This window comes from Leucopleurus acutus, assembly GCF_964270905.1.
Source record: "Leucopleurus acutus genome assembly, chromosome: 9".
Taxonomy (NCBI): Eukaryota; Metazoa; Chordata; class Mammalia; order Artiodactyla; family Delphinidae; genus Leucopleurus; species Leucopleurus acutus.
Genome location: NC_139144.1, coordinates 9,347,787 through 9,368,379, shown reverse-complemented (window position 1 = coordinate 9,368,379; position 20,593 = coordinate 9,347,787). Strand labels below are relative to the sequence as shown.

Sequence of the window (20,593 nt, the reverse complement as noted above, 5' to 3'; positions counted from 1 at the left end):
TTAAAATATATTATGTCGAGATTATAGTTATCTTCAGGAGAGTTCCTTGACACTCTATTACTGAGAAATAATGTTTTAAACAAAAAAATTCTGAATCAAATAAATGGTTTCTAGAAATGTATTCATTTTCTTTTCACCCTTTACTCTGATAGAATGAATGCTTTTTGGTGCTCACTAATCATCTCATTTTAGTCTCTTTTTGTAGAAGATCTAGTTGGTTCCTACACTAAACCCGGTGCCCATAGAGTAATAACCACACAATTCCACTGGCGTTTTCCACATTGCATTTTGGTGTCTTATTTATGTTTCTGTACTGCCCTCTAGTGGCTGACTGTCTGAAATACAAATCAAAGTACAGCAGGCCCTTTGTATCCATGGGGTCTGCGTCCGGGGATTCGACCAACCACGATCCAAAATGTTCAAAAAAACAAATTCCAGAAAGTTCCAAAGAGCAAAACTTGAGTTTTCTGCAAGCTGGCAACTATTTACAAAGCATGTATATTATACTTATAAACAACTATTTACATAACGATAGCATTTACATGGTGTTAGGTACTATAGGTAATCCAGAGATGATTTAAAGTATAGGGGAGTTTGTGTGTAGGTTATATGCAAATACTCTGCCATTTTATATAAGGAACGTGAGCATCCCTAGATTTTGGATTTTGGTATCCACAGGGGTCCTGGACCCAATCCCCTCAGATACCGAGGGATGACTGTATTATTTTCGAAATGCAGGCACTTTTTCTAGAGGTAAGACAAATCTCAGACAGTTCAGTTGGTTAGTAACAACTTGTAGTAGACATAAATCTTCCTAACAACAATCTTATTGATTGTGAACTATTTCAATTTTGACTTTGACAACAATAGAAAAATTTTTAATGCTTATAAGAACTTTAAAAGTTCTGGAGATATTTAAAGAATCTGTTGGCAGAGTTGGAATGTAGACAATAATTAAGTATATTGGAAAAGACTCCTGAAAGCCCCTGGAGAAGAAAGTGCTGGGCCTAGAACCTGATTTGAGAGGAGGCCGGGGGAGTATATGCTTTCTTGGAGTAACATCGCCATCTTGCGTCTTTCTTAAATACTGCTGATAAAAATAAGCAAACCCTTATTTCTTTTAGCACTCCTAAATGTTCTCTAATTAAAGAAATTTGAACATTTGTTTCAAGGTTCAAACAGAAGTTTTATTTATTTATTTAAAGAAGAGTTTTTCAAAAGACTGTATTGAGGTATGATTTACAATCAATAAAATGCACCCTTTAAAGTGCACCAGTTTTCAATGCGTTTCAAAAATGTAAACTCCCAGGCAGCCACCAGAACAATCAAATTGCATAACATTTCCATCATCTCCCAGAGGTACCCTAGTGCCTATTTACAGATAACCCCATGCCCAGCTGTTGCCCCGGGCAACCACTCATCTGCTCTCTATCATTAGAGATCAGTTTTGATGTTTAGAATTTCATATAAACGAAATCATACAGTATGTACTCTTTTGTGCCTGTATTTAAGTATGTGCTTTTTTTCTTCATCATAACATTGTTAAAATCTGTTCATGCTTTTGCATCTATCAGTAGCTTATTCATTTTTGCTCCTGAGTACTATTCCTTTGTGTGACTACTCCTCTATTTACCATTCTCCTGTTGATGGCCACAGCTTGTTTCCAGTTTTTAATTATTTTGAGTAAGACTGCTCTGAAAGTATGTGTATAATAAGTGTGTACAAATGTTCTCATTTCTCTTGGTAAATACTTAGAAGTAGATGGCTGGGTTTCAGGGTAAATAGATGTTTAACTTTACATAAAACAAAGTATTTTCTAGAATGGCCTTACCATTTTATTTTCCCAGAGCAATCAATGAGAGTTCCAGCTGAGTCATATCTTTCATATTTGGTGTTGTCATTCATATTATCCATTATGATGGATATATAGTAGTAGCTCATGATGATTTTAATTTGCATTTTCCTGTTCACTAATACTGTTAAGCATCTTTTCATATGCTTATTGGTCATTCATATATATTATTTTGTCAAATGTTTAATTAATTTGCTTCCCTCTTTTTATAAAGTTGGGTTGTCTTCTAATTATTGAGTTATAAATTTCTTTGTATATGCTCTGCATGTCTTTTGCCAAATACATGCATTGTTAGTATATTTTCTGAGCCTGTGACTTGCCTTTTTGTATTCGTAAGTGTCCTTTGAAGAGCAAACATTTAAAATTTTGATGTCTAATTCATCAATAATTTTTATAGGTATAGCTTTTTGTTACCTATCTAAAATTTTTGCCTATACTGAGATCACAAAAATTTTCCCCTATGTTTTTTTCTAGAAACCTTATAGTTTTTAATATTTGTATTTTGGCCTATGATCCTTTTCATGTTAATTTTTGTATATGATAAGAGGGAAGTACTGAGGTTTCTTTTTTCCTAGATAGATACCTAAATGCACCAGCATCTTTTCTTAAAAAGACCATCTGTTCACCTTGGCCCCTTTCTTGAACATCAATTGACCATATTTGTATGGGCATATTTCTGGACCCCTTATTTTATTCCTTTTATCTGTTTATCAAAACTTAGACTTGTCCTGATTACTCTCATTCTATACGTCTTGAGATCCTCCAAATGTGTCCTTGTTTTAAAATTATTTTGGCTACAGTATGTCCTCTGCATTTCCTTATATTGGGTTGGCCGAAAAGTCTGTTTGGTTTTTTGCCCTTAGTTGTCTTTAACTTCATTTGAAACAATTTTGTTAGATTGTATTGTGATAGCTGTCATATAAGCGTGCATTTAAAAAAAAAACCATCAAAATTGGTGAATTTTTGTGTAGCCATTTTAATATCGAATATGGAAAAAAAGCAGCATTTTCTGCATATTATGCTTTATTTATTTCAAGAAAGATAAGAACACAACTGAAACGCAAAAAAAAAAAAAAAAAAAAGATTTGTGCCACATACGGAGAATGTGCTGTGACTGACTGAATGTGTCAAAAGTGGTTTGCGAAGTTTTGTGCTGGAGATTTCTCGCTGGACAGTGCTCCACGGTCGGGTAGACCAGTTGAAGTTGATAGTGATCAAACAGAGACTTTAATTGAGAACAATCAACGTTATACCACACGGGAGATAGTCGACATATTCAAATTATCCAAACCAAGCGTTGGAAATCATTCGCACCAGCTTGGTCATGTTCATCACTTTGATGTTTGGGTTCCACGTAAGTTAAGCGAAAAAAACCTGCTTGACCGTATTTCCGCATGTTATTCTCTACTTCAACGTAATGAAAACGTTCCATTTTAAAAACAAATTGTGACAGGCGATGAAAAGTGGATACTGTGCAATAACGTGGAACGGAAGAGATCGTGGGGGAAATGAAATGAACCACCACCAACCACACCAAAGGCCAGTCTTCATCCAAAGAAGGTGATGTTGTGTACGTGGTGGGATTGGAAGGGAGTCCTCTATTAGGAGCTCCTTCCAGAAAACCAAAGGATGAATTCCAACAGCTACTGCTCCCAATTAGATGAAGTGAAAGCAGCACTCGATGAAAAGCATCCAGAATTAGTCGACAGAAAACGCATAATCTTCCATCAGAATAACATGAGACCGCAAGATTCTTTGATGACCAGGCAAAAACTGTTACAGCTTGGCTGGGAAGTTCTGATTCATCCGTAGTATTCATCAGACATTGCACCTTCAGATTTCCATTTATTTCGGTCTTTACAAAATTCTTTTAATGGAAAAACTTTCCATCCCCTGGAAGACTGTAAAAGGCACCTGGAACAGTTCTTTGCTCAAAAAGATAAAAAGTTTTGGAAAGATGGAATTATAAAGTTGCCTGAAAAATGGCAGAAGGTAGTGGGACAAAATGGTGACTACGTGGTTCAATAAAGTTCGTGGTGAAAATGTGTCTTTTAATTTTTACTTAAAAACCAAAGGAACTTTTTGGCCAGCCCAATACATTTTAGGATCTGCATGTCAAGTTCTACAAAATAGCTAGCTGGGATTTTGATTGGGATTGGCATTGCATCTATTACTTTGGGGAGAACTAACATCTTAACAATATTGAGTCTTTCAATCCATGAACATGATATTTTTCTTTACATCTTTAATTTCTCTCACCAATTTTTTTATAGTATTCAGTGAATAGGTTTTGCAGATATTTTGTTAAATTTATCTTTAAATATTTCATGATTTCGATGACAGTATATAAATATAATGGTATTTAAAATTTTTCATTTTCTAATTTTTCAGTAGGTAGGAATACAAGTGGTGTTGTATACTGACTTGCATCCTGTGGCCTTCTTAATTCACTCATTAGCTCTAATGTAAGTTCTGGAGATTCCTTAGGAACTTCTACACACAATCATGTCATCTGCAAATAAAACAAATGAACATTTTTGTTTCCAAGACAAAAAATGCCTTTTACTGCTGTCTTGCTTTTTTTGTACTGGCTAGTCTGGCAAGGACTTCTTGTGCAAGGCTGAATAAAAGTCATGGGGATGGAGCCTGATCTTAGGGAATATGGATTCAATCTTTTCTGTTAACTGTGATGTTAGCTGTACATATTATGTAGAAAAATGTCTTTTATCAGTTGCCTTTTATTCCTATTTTGGTGCAAGTTTTTGTAATAATTGCAGACTAAATTTTGTCAAATGCACCTTTTCTTCTCCTCCTGAAGCAGGAAAACTTATTTTCCCCTTCTTTATTCTGTTAAGGTTGAGTTACATTAATTTTTCATATGTTAAGTCAACCTAGCACTCCCAAGAAAAATTCCACTTGGTCATAATATATTATGCTTATTACACATAGTTAGATTCAGTTTGTTAATAGTTTATTAATGATTTTTGCATCCTGAGAGATATTGGTGTGCAGGTTTTTTTCTTTGACGTATTTGTCTGGTTTTGGTATAAGAGTGATGTTAGCTTCAAAAATCGAGTTGGAAAGGGTTCCTTCTTTATTTTCTAAAAGAGTTTGTGAATATTATTATTATTTTTTTCTTCTTATAATGTTTGGTAGGGCTTCCCTGGTGGCGCAGTGGTTAAGAATCCACCTACCGATGCAGGGGGGTTCAGGGAGATCCCACATGCTGTGGAGCAACTAAGTCTGTGTGCCAGAACTACTGAGCCTGTGCTCTAGAGCCCATGAGCCCCAACTACTGAAGCCCGCGTGCCTAGAGACCGTGCTCAGCAACAAGAGAAGCCACCGCAATGAAGAGTAGCTCCCAATCACCACAACTAGAGAAAGCCTGCATGCAGCAACAAAGACCCAATGCAGCCAAAAATAAATGAATAAAATAAATAAAATTTTTAAAAAAGTTAAAAAGAAATGTTTGGTAAAATCCACCAGTGAAGACATTTGGGCTGGGAGTTTTCCTTGTAGAAAGATTTTTAGTTATGAATTCAGTTTACTATATACATGGCTATTCAGATTTTCTATCAATTTTTATATTACAAAGAATTTGTCCATTGCTTCTAAATTACCAAATTTAACAGCATAAATTTATTTGTACTATTCTCTTTTTATCCTTTTAATGTCTGTAGGATTCATAGTGATGTCTTCTCTTTCATTCTTGGTATTAGAAATTTGTGTTTTTTTCTTTTTTTTTATCATCTTAGGTATAGATTTACCAATTTTATTGATTTTCCAACAAATTCTTTGGTTTCATTGATTTATCTCTATTTTCTACTTAAAAAGGTGGTAAATGTTTTCTGTTCGTGGCCAAATAAATATTTTAGGTTTTTCGGCCATATGATCTCTAAGGCAGCACTAGACAACAAGTAAATGAATGAGTGGAACTATGTTCAAATAAAACTTTATTTACAAAAACAAGTGGTGAGCCAGATTTTGCCTGCGAGCTGTGGTTTGCCGACCCTTGGTTTATTAATTTCAACTCATCTTTATTTTTTCTTCCTTGTACTTTGGAGTTGATATTCTCTCATTTTCTAGCTTTGTAAGGTAGAAATCTTAATCCTTCAGTTCTGAAGGACATTTCCAATGAGTTTAGAATTCTAGGTTCACTCCCCCAACCAGCACCAGTAGTTTAAAGATGTGATCGGTTTTAGATGAAATGCTTGCTCTTGGTCTTTGTTTCTGTGTATTGCTTCCTTTGGCTACTTTTAAGATGATCTTTTTAATCACGATTTTCAAAAATTTGATTATGATAATGATATACTTTGCTGTGTTTTTCTGTTTCTTCAGCTTGGTTGTTTGTTTCTTTGTTTAGCTTATTGGATGTGTGTGTTGGTTTATAATTAATCAAATTTGGAAAACTTTGTGTTCAGTGATGTCACATTGGTACCTTGAAATCAACAATAGTGTGAGTATTTACATCATAAAAATTGGCCTATGCTATAAATCAAGTCTTTTTTCCCCCATGGAGCTAGTTGTTAAAATTTACTGCCTACAGGTCACTAAAATTTGGTTCTTTTGAATTTTTTTTCTTTATGTTTTTCTATTATGGTAGTTTCTGTTGCTATGTGTTCACATTTACTGATATTCTTATGTTTTCATTGGATGCTATCCTTATACTGTAAATTTATTATTTAAGATACTGTAGTTTTCAGCTGTAAAGTTCTGTTTGGATCTTGTTATAATACTGTCCATTGATCTTTTCATGATGTTTTTCTTTGAATCCTTGACCATATATATATATTTTTTTGCTGCATTGTGCCTTTGTTGCTGTGTGCGGGCTTTCTCTAGTTGCAGCGAGTGAGGGCTACTCTTCATTGCAGTGTGCTACCTTCTCATTGCAGTGGCTTCTCTTGTTGCAGAGCATAGGCTCTAGGTGCACGGGTTTCAGTAGTTGCTGCACATGGGCTCAGTAGTCGTGGCTCAAAGGCTTCAGTAGTTGTGGCACGAGGGCTCAGTAGTTGTGATTTGCGGGCTCCAGAGCACAGGCTCAGTAGTTGTGGCTCACTGGCTTAGTTGCTCGCGGCATGTGGGATCTTTCCAGACCAGGGATCAAACCCAAGTCCCCTGCACCAGCAGGTGGAATTCGTAACCACTGCACCACCAGGGAAGTCCCTTGACCATATTTTTAATAATTGTTTCAAAGTAACTCATTGTTAACTCCCTGTTATTGTTGACAGGAACACTGTCAACTCCTGTTTGGCTTTGACTGCTTCTTCCTTCCCTCCCTTCCTCTTTGTGTTTACTCTATGGCTAATTTAATACTATTACTAAGGTATCACCCTTCTGAGGTTTCTACTAAATGTTCCATATAGTTGACAAAGATTCCCCATTTGGCTGGTCAGAACTTGCATGTTTCCTAGATCTTGTGTCCTCTGGGAATGATTCATCTGAGGGCACCTGGTCATTGTTAGCCTAGCCTGGTGGAGTTTTACCTTATGTTAGCATAGCTTAGTTTTTATCAACAGACTCACAGAGAACCCTGAAGATTTCTACAGCTCTTTCTCCATCTAGCTCCCTCCTCTATGCTACTCTGCCCCAGAAATTCCAGCATCTCAGACTTCTTGATCCCTAATAATAATCTCCTGAACTCAAGACCTCTGCAAGGGATCCTCCCCTCAACCCTGAAGCTTTGCTTTAGACAGTGCCCTTCAGGCAGAAGGCTGGAGTGATTTTAAGACTCAGTGTTTGAAAGTGGTTATTTCATATATTTTGTCCAGTTTCATTTTTTTTAAACAATGGGAGGACATGTCTTTTTCTAGTTTCTCCATCATGGCTGGAAGCTGAAGTTCTTATACATGCTTGACCAAACCAGTAATCTTTCTTCATCTGGTATATTCAACCCCTTTGACAGAGCTCTTAATAGCACTATCAGTCTTAAGTGGTATGCATTATGAATAATAGAAAGGGAGGAGATATTATAATCCACTGAGTCAACACCAGCTGTAATGGAGGGAGCTGGATGTTGTGGGTAGATAGATGGTCCTCTTGTGCAGTGAATAAATTATGTCCTTCCTTGGTACTTAATCCTTAGGTTGGGTTGAACTAACCTGAGGGCTAAGTATTAAATTTCTCATTTCTTAAAACAGCTAGAAAGTAACAATCTGAGGATTCACTATGGGGTAGTAGAGAAAGAGATAAAATGCAAAAATAATTCCTTCCTGGGAGTTAGGAAGCTTGGCTCAAAGGCCAAGACTCTGCATTTATAATCCTCCACATTTCCTTCCATTTCTATCTGTAAAAATGGGCAATTGAACTCTTTGTCCTTTAACAATCCTTCTGGCTTGGCGATTTTTACTACTGTTCTGTTTTCTCACCATTATTCCTAGTATTATCCCATGTTAATTGGTGTAATATCATAGGCTAGAACAGTTACCTTCTTAAGGGTTAAATTATTCCTATTGCATCAATTAGTAGAGGGCAGGTGCTAAGAGCAGTGCTAGGAAAGTGAATAGAAGACAAAAACAGGCATATCAAATAGCCTCTTGTAATAGTGTAGAGATCTCTGTATTTCCAGTTAAAGAGAGCTTCTGGATTAAAAACAATCACAAGATAGCAGGGCCTGATATTTTAATCCCCAATCTTCTTATTAAAATAGCAATGATTGTGAATTAAAGCAGGAGCTCAGAATTCATCTCCTCCAACATCTAATGTAACTAACGATAATTATTAGCACAGCGAAAATTTCAAGAGCAAGAACCAAGCAAGGAAAAGCTCACAACTTCATGCCACAGACTTCAATAGTAGTGAAAAAAGAAAAACAATATGCTGGCATGGTTTGGCATAGCTTCCTAGCCTTAACCCTAAGCTCCAGAAAGAGAGGGAATGAAATATTGGGAATTTCCACAATTATTTCTTACTTTGGAGAAAAGTAGTTGGAGGGTTGAACAGGAAGCTCAGGTAACATTCAAAAAGAAATTGTAATAGGGAGGAGCAAATCTGACCCCATATTGGATGTATTTCTTTTACTTTAACCTTTGTTATGCATAACAGCCCATCTCTGGGAACCCCACCTCCTATGCCTGAACATTAAGATAAATCCCTTTTTTCAGCTCACAGGAAGCATCCTGACCAGGCCCACCTGTGAATGGCTGCAGGAAAGAAGAAATTGACTCACCCCCTTGGAGTCTGGCGGAAACCAGGAAATATTTGCAACAACTTATCTTTTTAATTTTACCTCCTCACCTCCCACCTCTCTGTTTCATAAAAGAAAACTAGTACCGAAACCTGGGCAAGATGGGTCTTTTGGACACTAGTCCACCATCTTCTCAGTCTGCTGGTCTTCTGAATAAAGTCATTATTTCTTATCCCAACAACTCGTCTCTCAATTTATTGGCCTGTCATGTGGTGAGGAGTATGAGCTTGGGCTCAGTAACAAAATCTTCAGGAGTAAAAGCATCTACAGCAAGACACTCTGGAGGGGCAGAAGAGCTCTAAGACCTGTGTGGGTTGGAAGAACAGTCTGAGAGTAAGGGATCACCCACACAATAACTGGGTGCACTTTGGGCCAAGCGAATATTAAGATAGGGCACTGGGTCAGAGGAGAAAACAGAATCCATATCCTTAAGCAAAGGAAACATAGCTGGAGCCAGGCCTACGCCATTTCCCTGCATCCTCAGGCTACAGAGAAGGCAACAGGAGCAATGCTCATCTTCCGAGCTGCAGGTCTAAGGAAACAATCAGGACTCTGAGTATGAACGACACTGAGGAAAACTCGACCACACTATAGAGAACAAAGGGCAAGTCAAGCAGAGTAGCCTATGTTCTGCATATGCAAGATGAAAAGAAAGGACATAATTATACCATTCCCTGTATTTTTGTGGCTTTAAATTTTTCATAATAAATATTTTTAAAGGATTGTTTAAATTTAAATTATACAAGCATACTACTGAAAGGTAAATACAAGGAGATATGAAGATAGCATAAGAAGACAAAGAGTAGAAATCTCAAAGAAACAGAAGGAAACTCTCTACAACTTTTTGTGACAAAAGACCCTTAATAAGGACGTGAACTCCAGAAAATGATTACTCGTCAGTAAAATTTTAAAAACAGAATAAAAAAGACAAAACTGTACTACTAAAGAAAAAAATTGAGAACAAAATAATATCAGGGAATGAATTAGAAATAGCAAGAAACAGAATAGAGAGTTAAAAACTGAAATAATAAAGTACAAAAGGGCTTGAGCTAATCACAGTGAACAGAGGAACAAGCAAGGTAAAACATTAAGAAAATATAATATATAAAGAAAGAAGAAAAGCTAACAAAAGGTCATTTCCTTAAACAGATACCCCAGCAGATCAAGCAGAAAACTTACTACAAAATTTCCCTGAAGTACGAATCAAATAGTCTATGTAAAAAATTATACAGAATATCAGTTTTTATTGAGAGTTGTTTGCCACTGAATTTCAGGAATAGAGAAATAATTCTTTAATCGCACAGAGGGGACAAAGTAAGATGGGAATATTTCAAGCCAGTGTCAAATTTCTCCTTAGTAACACTTAGTGCTAGGATATAACGGAGTGATTAATTTCAGCCAAATTTTTAAAAATAATAAAGTGACAATTTTATACCCACCCATGTCACTAAAATATAAAGACAGATATATTCAAACATGTGTGAACTCAGGAAATGTACTGTCTATAAGAACCTTTAAAAAAAATAAAACTACTTGACAAGGAAATTTAACTGATCAAGAAATAATTTTGAAAACATAGTTTAAAATCTGCAATCTTTCTCAATATAAATTTTCACAAAGCTCTATAAATATCTTCCTAAAAGGTTAATTCTACAGTGCAACAATGGAAAACAACATTTCATGATTTTTATATTCTCGTGATGTTACTGTGTCCAAAAATTATACTTGCTTGAACTTTTATTTCTTTTAGAAAACAGGAAGTTAAAAAGGCAATAAAAACTTGCCCCAATTTGCTAGAGCTGCCATAACAAAGCAGCACAGACTGGATGGCTTAAACAGAAATTTATTTTCTCACAATTCTGGAGGCCGGAATTCTGAGATCAAGATGTCAGCAGGGAAGGGTTCTTGTGAGACTGCTCTCTTTAACTTCAGATGGCTGTCTTCTCACTGTATCTTCATACCACCTTCCCTCTGCACCTGGGTCCAAACTTCCTTTTCTTATAAGAACATCAGGCACACTGGAATAGGGCCCACAATAATTACCTCATTTTAACTTAATTACCTCTTTAAAGGCCCCATCCCCAAATACAATCACATTCTAAGTCCTGGGGCTTAAGACTTCTACATGTAAGTTTTGGGGAGACACAATTCAGCTCCTAACACTCTCCATGGCTCGATGTAAAGAAAGTGCAATTGAATGTCATCATGCTCCATTATTTAAGCCCCAGGGAATGCAATGAAAAGGTCAGAACCCCTTGCCTTCTTGAAATAAGTCAACTGGTTATAGCTAGGTTTGGGATCAAAGTCATCTCATCCACTTTGTCTTGGGAGGGGTTCTGGACTTCTTATCATCTTGGGGGAAGAAAAGACTGACTGGTAGTAGAGGGAAAGAGCACACGACACTCAGTGTTGTTTAACAGTGGTTTTGATAAAGCATAAAGAAAACAGCAGAATGACTAGTTTCTTCCCATTTCCCAGTCTTATTTTTTATTTTCACTCACTTTACTGTTTAAGGTTTACAGAAAACATTGAATATAAAGTACAGAAAATGACTACACCCTCCCCCTCCCACTCCCTCTGCAGTTTCCCCTATTATTCACAACTTGTACATCTGTTACTATTGATGAATACATTATTAACCAAAGTCCATCATTACACTAGGTATCACTCTTCGTGTTGTACAGTTCTATGAGTCTTGACGAATGCATACCATCATGTAGCCACCATTGTGGTTCATTCACAAGTTTCCAGGCACTCAAAATCCCATGCTACACCTAGACATTCCTTCTTCCCTGTCCCCATACCCCAGGTAACTACTAAGTTTTTCCTGTCTTTACAGTCTTGCCTTTTCCAGAATGTCATAGCTGGAAGCAAACAGCGTGCAGCCTTTTCAGATTGTCTTTTTTCACCGAGAAATACGCATTTAAGGTTCCTTCACGTCTTTTCACAGCTTGATAGCTCTTTTTTTTTTTAAACACTGGATAACATTCTATTCTATGGATGTATCACAGATTGTTTATCCATTCATCTACTGAAAGGCACCTTGGTTGCCTCCACATCTCACAATGATAAATAAAGCTGTTATAAAAATCCCTGTGTATGTTTTCAACTCATTAGGGTTAAACACCAGGGAGCGTGACTGCTGGATAGTATAGTCAGATTATGTTTAGCTTTGTAAAAAATGCCCAAGTGTCTTCCAAAGTGACTGCACCATTTTGCATACCGACCAGCAATGCATGAGAGCTCCTGCGGCTCCACATCCTCATTAGCACTTGCTATTGTCAGTATTTTGGATTTTAGCGATTCTAATAGGCACATCTCATTGTTTTAATTTGCAATTGCCTGATGACGTGATATTGAGCACTTCTTCATATTTGCCATCTGTATATCTTTTTTGGTGAGGTATCTTGTGCAGATCTTTTGCCTCTTTTTGAATTTTTTTAGTTGCTGACTTTCAAGAGTTCTTTGTATATTCTGAATACAAGTCTTTTATCAGACATGCATTTTGCACATATTTTCTCCCAGTGACTTGTCTTTTCATTCTCTCAACAGTGTCTTTATGTAGAGCAGAAGTTTTCGATCTTGATGAAGTCACACTTATCTTTTTCTTTCATGGATCATGCCTTTGGTGTTGTATCTAAATACATCACCAAACCTAAGGTCACCTCTGTTTCTCTTATGTTATCTTCTAGACATTTTAGAGTTCTGCGTTTTACATTTAGGTCTATGATCCATTTTAATTTTTGTAAAATGTCTAAGTTCTGTGACTGGATATCCAGTTATTCCAGTACCTTTTGCTGAAAAGATTATCTATGCTCTTTTGAATTGCCTTTGCTCATCTGTCAAAGATCAGTTGTCTCATTTGTGTGGGTCTATTTCTGGATTTTCTACTGTTCAATTGATCTATTTCTCTCTTCTTTCACCAATACCATATTGTCTTGATTACTACAGATATACAGTAAGTCTTGAAGCCTAGTAGTGACAGTTCTCCAACTTTATTCTTCAATATTGTGTTGGCTACTCTTTTGTCTTTCTATAAACTTTAGAACCAGTTTGTTGATACCCAAAATAATTTGCTAGGATTTTGATAGGAATTGTGTTGAATACCAAATTGGGAAATACTGACATCTTTAAAATATTGAGTCTTCCAATCTGTGAACATGGAATCTCTCTCCATTTATTTACATTTGTATTTCTTTCAACAATTCTGTAGTTCTCTTAGTATAGATCTTGCACATATTTTGTTAAATTTATACCTATGTCTGCCTGCCTCCTTCCTGCCTATCTCTCTCTCTCTCCCTTTTTTTTTTTTGGTGCTAATAAAAGTGATGTATTTTTTATTTCAAATTCCAATTTGAAAGCAACTGACTTTTGTATATTAACTTGGTATCCTGTAATCCTGTAATCTGGCTGTAATTGTTTATTAGTTCCAGGATATTTTTTTGTTGAGCTTTTGGGATTTTCTACATAGACTATCATGTCATCTGTGAAAAAAGACAAGTTTTTTTTATTCTCCATCTATATGCCTTCCCCCCTTCCCCTTTTCTATGTCATGAGTAAGGACATCTAGTATGATGGTTAATAGGAGTGTGAAGGTCTTACAATTTTTACTTTTCTTATAATTTTTACTTTATTGTTTTAAAAGAATTAAAGTGGGCTTCACCAAGAGATTAATTCCTTGTGTAGGGACTATTCCAATACACTAACAGAAGTTGGAGGGGAGAGGAATAAGGAGGGAGGAAGTGTGTTAAATTTCTCATCATAGCACAGCACCAATTTTACTAAAATTAAAACATTTCAAGAATATATACCTTATAATAACTCCAACCTAATGTTTTCTCTTAATCTAAGAGCTATAATTAAGGAGCAATATAGCATGTGGTAAAGAAATGTTTATCATCTTACATTCAGAAATTTGGAAATTATTTCATTTTCATTTCAGTTCATTTTTCTTCTGTTAAACTCAGATAAACTTAATATTTTAAATATAATTTTAATATGATCATATTTTTATTATATATCTGTATACTTTTTCTAGCTATTTACCTAGATATCTTTCAACCTGTATGTTTGCAGAGAGAGAACTGGAGTGGGGTTCATCTGTTAACAAAGCATTTTACTGGATAAAGGATAGTGGTTGATTTTTAACATTTTCTTTGTACTTGTCTGTACTGTCTGAATTTTAAAAATAATTAGCATGTATTATTTTTGATAAAAATGTTATTTCTTGGGCTTCCCTAGTGGCGCAGTGGTTGGGAGTCCGCCTGCCGATGCAGGGAACACGGGTTCGTGCCCCGGTTCAGGAGGATCGCGCATGCCGCAGAGCAGCTGGGCCCGTGAGCCGTGGCCACTGGGCCTGCGCGTCCGGAGCCTGTGCTCCGCAACGGAAGAGGCCACAACAGTGGGAGGCCCACGTACCGCAAAAAAAAAAAAAAAAAAAAAAAATGTTATTTCAAAAATATAATCACAACTGCTTAAAAAAGATGTACTCAACAACCAAAAAAATTAAGATAACAGCTATATGTCCAAATATGGATGGAATTTGCTCTAAATACATACTATAGTGTTAGATTTTGACATCATGTTTACACAGGTTCTACCCTCTGAAGCAGTACCACATAACTTAGGGGGTTAGATAGCAATCACTGTCTTAACCTTTCCCATCTGCCTCTACATGAGGGATTAAAATGCTGCATCAACCAAAAACTGCACAACCACAGACTTAATTATTATGCAGAATCTACTTTATGAAACAACTAAATTGGTGGACTATCCTCTCCACTCCCCAATTAGCAAGTCTTATTTCACATACCTTAAAGCTTAGGACAATAACAGTATCATTCCTAAATTGTTAACAATAATTTTTAATATTATAATTAGTGTATGTATAAAATAGCAGCTTCTTTATTGAATCAAGATAAATATAAGCTGTCATAAGTTAATATGCTTTTTAGATATATTTGACTCATAGATTCTTTTTCTCTTGCAATTATTTTAGAAAACTAAGTCATCTGTAGAGTTTTACTGTCTCTTGTTTTATCAAATATCTTATTACCTTAAAAAAACAGGACTTAAAAATTTTTTTTAAATTTAAACTAGTAAAAACTGTCAATGGAAAAAAATTTAAACAGTATCAAACCTAAAGTAGCAAACATCATCAAATCTATATCAGATCTATATCTTTAAAGGCTTTCCCTTAAACATAAATACATAGATGTTGTGATATTTACTATAATGTATCCCAATGTGGTACATATTTACTATTTTGTGGTATGATATTTACTATTTTGTAACCCAATATAGAACTAGCTCAATTACTGCAACGAGAATATAATTATTAGAGAATTACATGTTTTAAAGCAGGCATACCTCATTTTATCGCACTTCACTTTACTGTGCTTCGCAGATACCGCACTTCTACAAATTGAAGATTTGTGGCACCCATGTGTGGGGCAAGTCTACTGGCACCATTTTTCCAACAGCATTTGCTCACCTCCTGTCTCTGTAACACAGTGTGATAATTCTCATGATATTTCAAACTTTTTCATTATTTTTATATTTGTTATGAGGATCTGAGACCAGTGATCTTTGATGTTACTATTGTAATTGTTTTGGGGCACCACAAACCACACTCATGTAAGACAGAGAACTTTATAAATGTTGTGTGTGTCCTGACTGCTCCACTGACCAGCTGTTCCCCCATCTCTCTCCCTCTCCTCAGGCCTCTCTATTCCCTGAGACACAACAATATTGAAATTGGGCTAATTAACAGCCTCTAAGTGTTCAAGTGAAAGGAAGAGTCAATTCATGTGCCAAACTTAATTGCTGTCTTTACGGAGAAATGGCCACGGCCACCCCAGCTTTCAGCATCCACCACCCTGATCAGTCAGCAGCCACCAACATCCAGGCAAGACTCTCCACCAGCACAAAGATGACAACTCACTGAAAGCTCAGATGATGATTAGCGCTTTTTAGCAATAAAATATTTTTTAAGTAATGTACAATTTTTAAGCATAATGTTACTGCAAACAACAGACTATACTATAGTATGAACATAACTTTTATATGCACTGGGAAACCAAAAAATTCATGTGACTTGCTTTATTGTGATATTTGCTTTATAGCACTGGTGTGGAATTGAACCCACAATATCTCCGAGGTACACCTGTACCCATTTTGAAAACCTACAGAAAGAAGATATAGAGGTACAATTTTTTTTTTTTGCGGTACGCGGGCCTCTCACAGTTGTGGCCTCTCCTGTTGCGGAGCACAGGCTCTGGACGCGCAGGCTCAGCGGCCATGGCTCACGGGCACAGCCGCTCTGCGGCATGTGGGATCTTCCCAGACCGGGGCACGAACCCGTGTCCCCCACATCAGCAGGCGGAGCGCCACCAGGGAAGCCCTAGAGGTATAATTTTTAACTCTCTTTCAGAGAAGCACAGAGATCTTGCTTGTTAGTAAAATAAATGTAAAAAAAAAATCATATACCCCATTTTCAATTAAAGATTATATTTTTCTACTTTAAGGAACAAAAGGCTAGAACTCTGTGTAAAATATTACTTAACCTACTTGGAGGGTGTATTATTTAAACTTGGCGTTTTTTAAAAAAATCCTATATCTATACGAGGGTTTTTAAACTTTCTTACTTCAAGCAGAGATTCAGGAATCTAAATGGAGCATTACTTCAGCTTATCTCAAATAACACTATCAATATTTCACTGATATTTTTAAATTGAGGGGCAATTTAAAATTTCTACTATGTATACTTACAATTTATAGTCGACATTATTTATGTCAAAACAAAATTTTAAAAACTTGACTTAGTGATGTGCATATAGATCTTTTCCACATTATGAAAAAATTCAAACATACGTAAAAGTTGAATTGTTCAGTGAATACCCATACTACTACACCTAAGAATCTTTCAATGACTGTATACTTGTACCTGTACACTTCACTCCTGTCAGTGGTTATATCATTTAACTAGAGCGAGAGTTCAGTGTTTGTGTACGGTGTTTTATTTTTTGAGGTAAACTTTACATGAAGTAGAATACAGACCTTATGAGTACCATTTGATGTCGTGTGAGAAATGCAAACACCTGCTGCCATGACTGAATGTCTGCACGCCCTACATTCATTTGCTGACGTGCTAATGTGATGGTGCTTGGAGGTGGGGACTTTGGGAAGTAATCAGGTGATGAGGGTGGAGCCCCCATGGTGGGATTAGCTTCCATGTGCAGATGCCATGAAGACAGCCGTCTGTAAACTGGGACCACACTCTCTACTAAGAACCCAACCACGCTGGCACCCTGATCTGGAAGTTCTATCTTCCAGAACTGTGAGAAATAATTGTTTACTGTTTAAGCCATCCAGTTGATGGTATTTTATTACAGCAGTCTGAACTAAGACTCCTGTGTAACCCTAATCCTTGTCAAGTTACATTATTTTCACGCCTGAGTTCTCTTATCCCTATGTCTTAATCCCTATGCCCAAACACTGTTTTCAACATACATTAATTTTGCCTTGTCTGGAACTTCTTACAAATATTATTTACAGTATGTGGTCTTTTGCATAGATTTCTTTCACTCACCACAATGTTTCTGATATTAATCAATGGTGTTACACAAATATATATATATATTTTTTCCCCTTAATTGTAGAATAGTATTTCATTGTGGAAATACACCTTTTTGTTCATCCATTCTTTGTTATGGACCCAACTCACTTTTAGTTTTTTGGCTATATCTTTGTACAAGTCTTTTGGTGAATATATTTTCATATCTCTTCAGTAAATACCTAAAATTGAAATTGAGGGATTATAGAGTGGTATACACCTAGTTTTATAAAACTGCTGGGTACCATTTTACACTCCTGTGGACAATGATAACAGTTCTGATTGATCTAATATTTATACCCAGATTTGATGTTGTCAACCTTTTTAAGCATTCTCAGGGTGTGTAGTGATATATTGCAGTTTGATATACTACATTCTCATTATCATTCGGTTCAAATAATTTTCTAATTTCCCTCTTGATTTCTGCTTTAACCCTTTGAATTATTTATTTAGAAGCATGTTATTTAATTTCCAAATACCTGGAGATTTTTCTAAATATCTGGTTGTTATAGATTTCTAATTTAATTCCACAATGGTCAGAAAAAAATGTATGATTTGAAACTTTTTTAATATAAGACGTGTTTTATGACCCAGTATATGTTCTATCTTGGTAAAGTTACCATGTGCACTTGAAAATGATGTGTATTTGCAGTTTTGGGGGGTAGTGCTCCACTTGTAGACTAATCAGGTCAGGGTAGTTGACAATGTTGTTCAGATATTCTATTTCTTTGTTGATTTACTTTTTTGTCTAATGCTGTAAGTTGTGGAACGAAGACATAAAATCCCCTACTTGTTTGTACAGTGATCTTTTTGTTAATTTTTGTTTCCTGTATTTTTAACCTCAGTTACTAGGTGCACACAAATTTGATTGATATACCTTCCTGATGAAGATATTATGATTGATATACCTTTTATCATTATGAAAATGCTTCCTTTTTATCTCCAGTAATTCCTATGTTAAAGTCTACACTATCTAATATTATCTGATATAAACAAACCCCGGTACCAAATTCTGACGTCTTCTTATTGTTTGCATTTCCATCTATTTACTTGCAACCTATATGTCTTTATACTTAAAGTGTACTTATATAATCAGCATATAGCTAAATCTTTGTTTTTTTTCAATCACTTTGACATCTGCTTTTTAAGGGGAGTTTTTAAACATAAAAATTACATTTGGATGTAATGAAATTACAGATATGGTTATATTTAGTTCTCCTTTTTTTTTTTTTTTTCTCCCTTCCTCCTTTTGGGTTTTGGGTTAATTGCGTATTTCTCTGAATGCCATTTTAATACGTGATTGTTTTTTCAGCTATATAGTTTTGCAGTTTTTAATTTTTTTCTTTAGTGGTTGCATTCTTAACATAGTCTTAATACTACAACACTTCATGAAAAATATAAGAATGTTGCAATAGTATAGTTCCATGCACCCCTTCCATGGTAAAAGGCTGTACTCTGCTTGTATGACATTTGGCATTTCCATATCTATGTCCATAAGTTCAGAACTCAAGGAGAAACTCTATAGTTACTCAAGTGTGGATATACAAATATAGTCTCACCTAAATATCAAGGACATAATGGTTCAATGTGGCGTCCACAGAGCTCAGCAGTCTGCTGTGATATATATATTGTCAGGGTGATGGGCATCACTTGTTTCCTAGGTAAGAACCTAGGTTTTCCAAATATGTGATGATATGATTATGGGTTTTTGTCCCATGTCAAGGCAAAATACTGGAGCCTGTTAATAGTTATTGCACAGAATATTTGACTACAGGATGTGTTGGGAATGAAGCAGAGTAAAAACTTTTCCAAAGCCCAGAGGTCTGTAAAACATACTTCTTCTCTCTGCCTAACAATGGAACATGACAAGGGTACCAGAGGAATAAATGTAACTCAGGAGCAGCTGATAGAGCTGAGTTCAGAGAGAGGTTAGAACCCTCAGTGCTGTGATCTTCAGTACCTTAACGCTCCTGCTAAGTTTAAAAGAAATGTAGGTTTCTAATCCCTAAATGACTAAATATTCTGATTCAGTGGGTTAGAGGTCAGGAATTTACGTTTTTAACAGTTTTCATACACTGTACTGCAGGTGGTCCATACGTATTGTAAAGTTCACATGGGTACTTGGCCTTAGTTTTAAGAATTTTAAAATTCTGGACAGATTGGGGTGTTTAAATAAGTCTTCACCCCTAGGCCTTTAGCTCAGGTGACGTGGCCTTAGAGTCCTACAGTGATCATCCAAAGGAATGCTGTCTTTATCCCACCGTCCTTTATTTTTTTCTCTCTTCACAACACACTTTTTATTTGCCATATAGTATTTTTACTAACGTATATTTTGCTTTCTTGTCTGTTCCCTTCCCTACCCTGTAAATTCCCTTACTAGACCGTAATAAGAGGGCATGACATATCTGGCTCATTCATAGCACCTAGTAAAGCGTTATACACCTTAGGTGCTTGATAAATAATCGAGGACACACTGATTCATTCCAAAAACGTAACATCACAGCACCATTTAGCACCAAATGTCTGGGTTCATAATAGCCTCAGCAAAACCCATAGTCGGATAACACGTATACCCTGTACCATGTCCCCACGGCAAACCCAGACCATGGCCTCAATTCCTGGGGAATTCCAAAGATGGACACAGAGGAAGGCCAGGTTTTGCGGGTGGGAGACCGTTTCGAGGGAGGTCGGTCACAAAACACTATGTTGCTTACAAGGTTCATTGTTGACGACTACAATTAAATACGTACAAAGGGACGGGCAGTCAAGAGGTCACCGCCCAAGACGAAGCCTATCAGAGCCTGTCGTCCGGACCGGTCCAGCAGAGTTGACCCAGCTAGGGAGCTCGGGTGAGGAGCGCGGCGGCCCACGGAGCGCAGGGGCCCACGCCACTCCCCACGCTCTCCCCGGAACTACCCAAGCCGCCGCCGACGCCATAGACTCG

At 36.4% G+C, this 20,593-nt stretch overlaps 1 long non-coding RNA gene across 1 annotated transcript; it reads right to left on the bottom strand.

Annotated features, from left to right (window-relative positions):
- Window positions 1-4,272: 4,272 nt before the first annotated feature.
- On the bottom strand, window positions 4,273-20,540 carry LOC309966444. Its single transcript, XR_014326451.1, has 3 exons — window positions 20,400-20,540; window positions 15,405-15,537; window positions 4,273-4,364 (listed from the first exon to the last, which is right to left on the bottom strand). It is a non-coding gene; the product is annotated as an uncharacterized lncRNA (long non-coding RNA).
- Window positions 20,541-20,593: the final 53 nt, after the last annotated feature.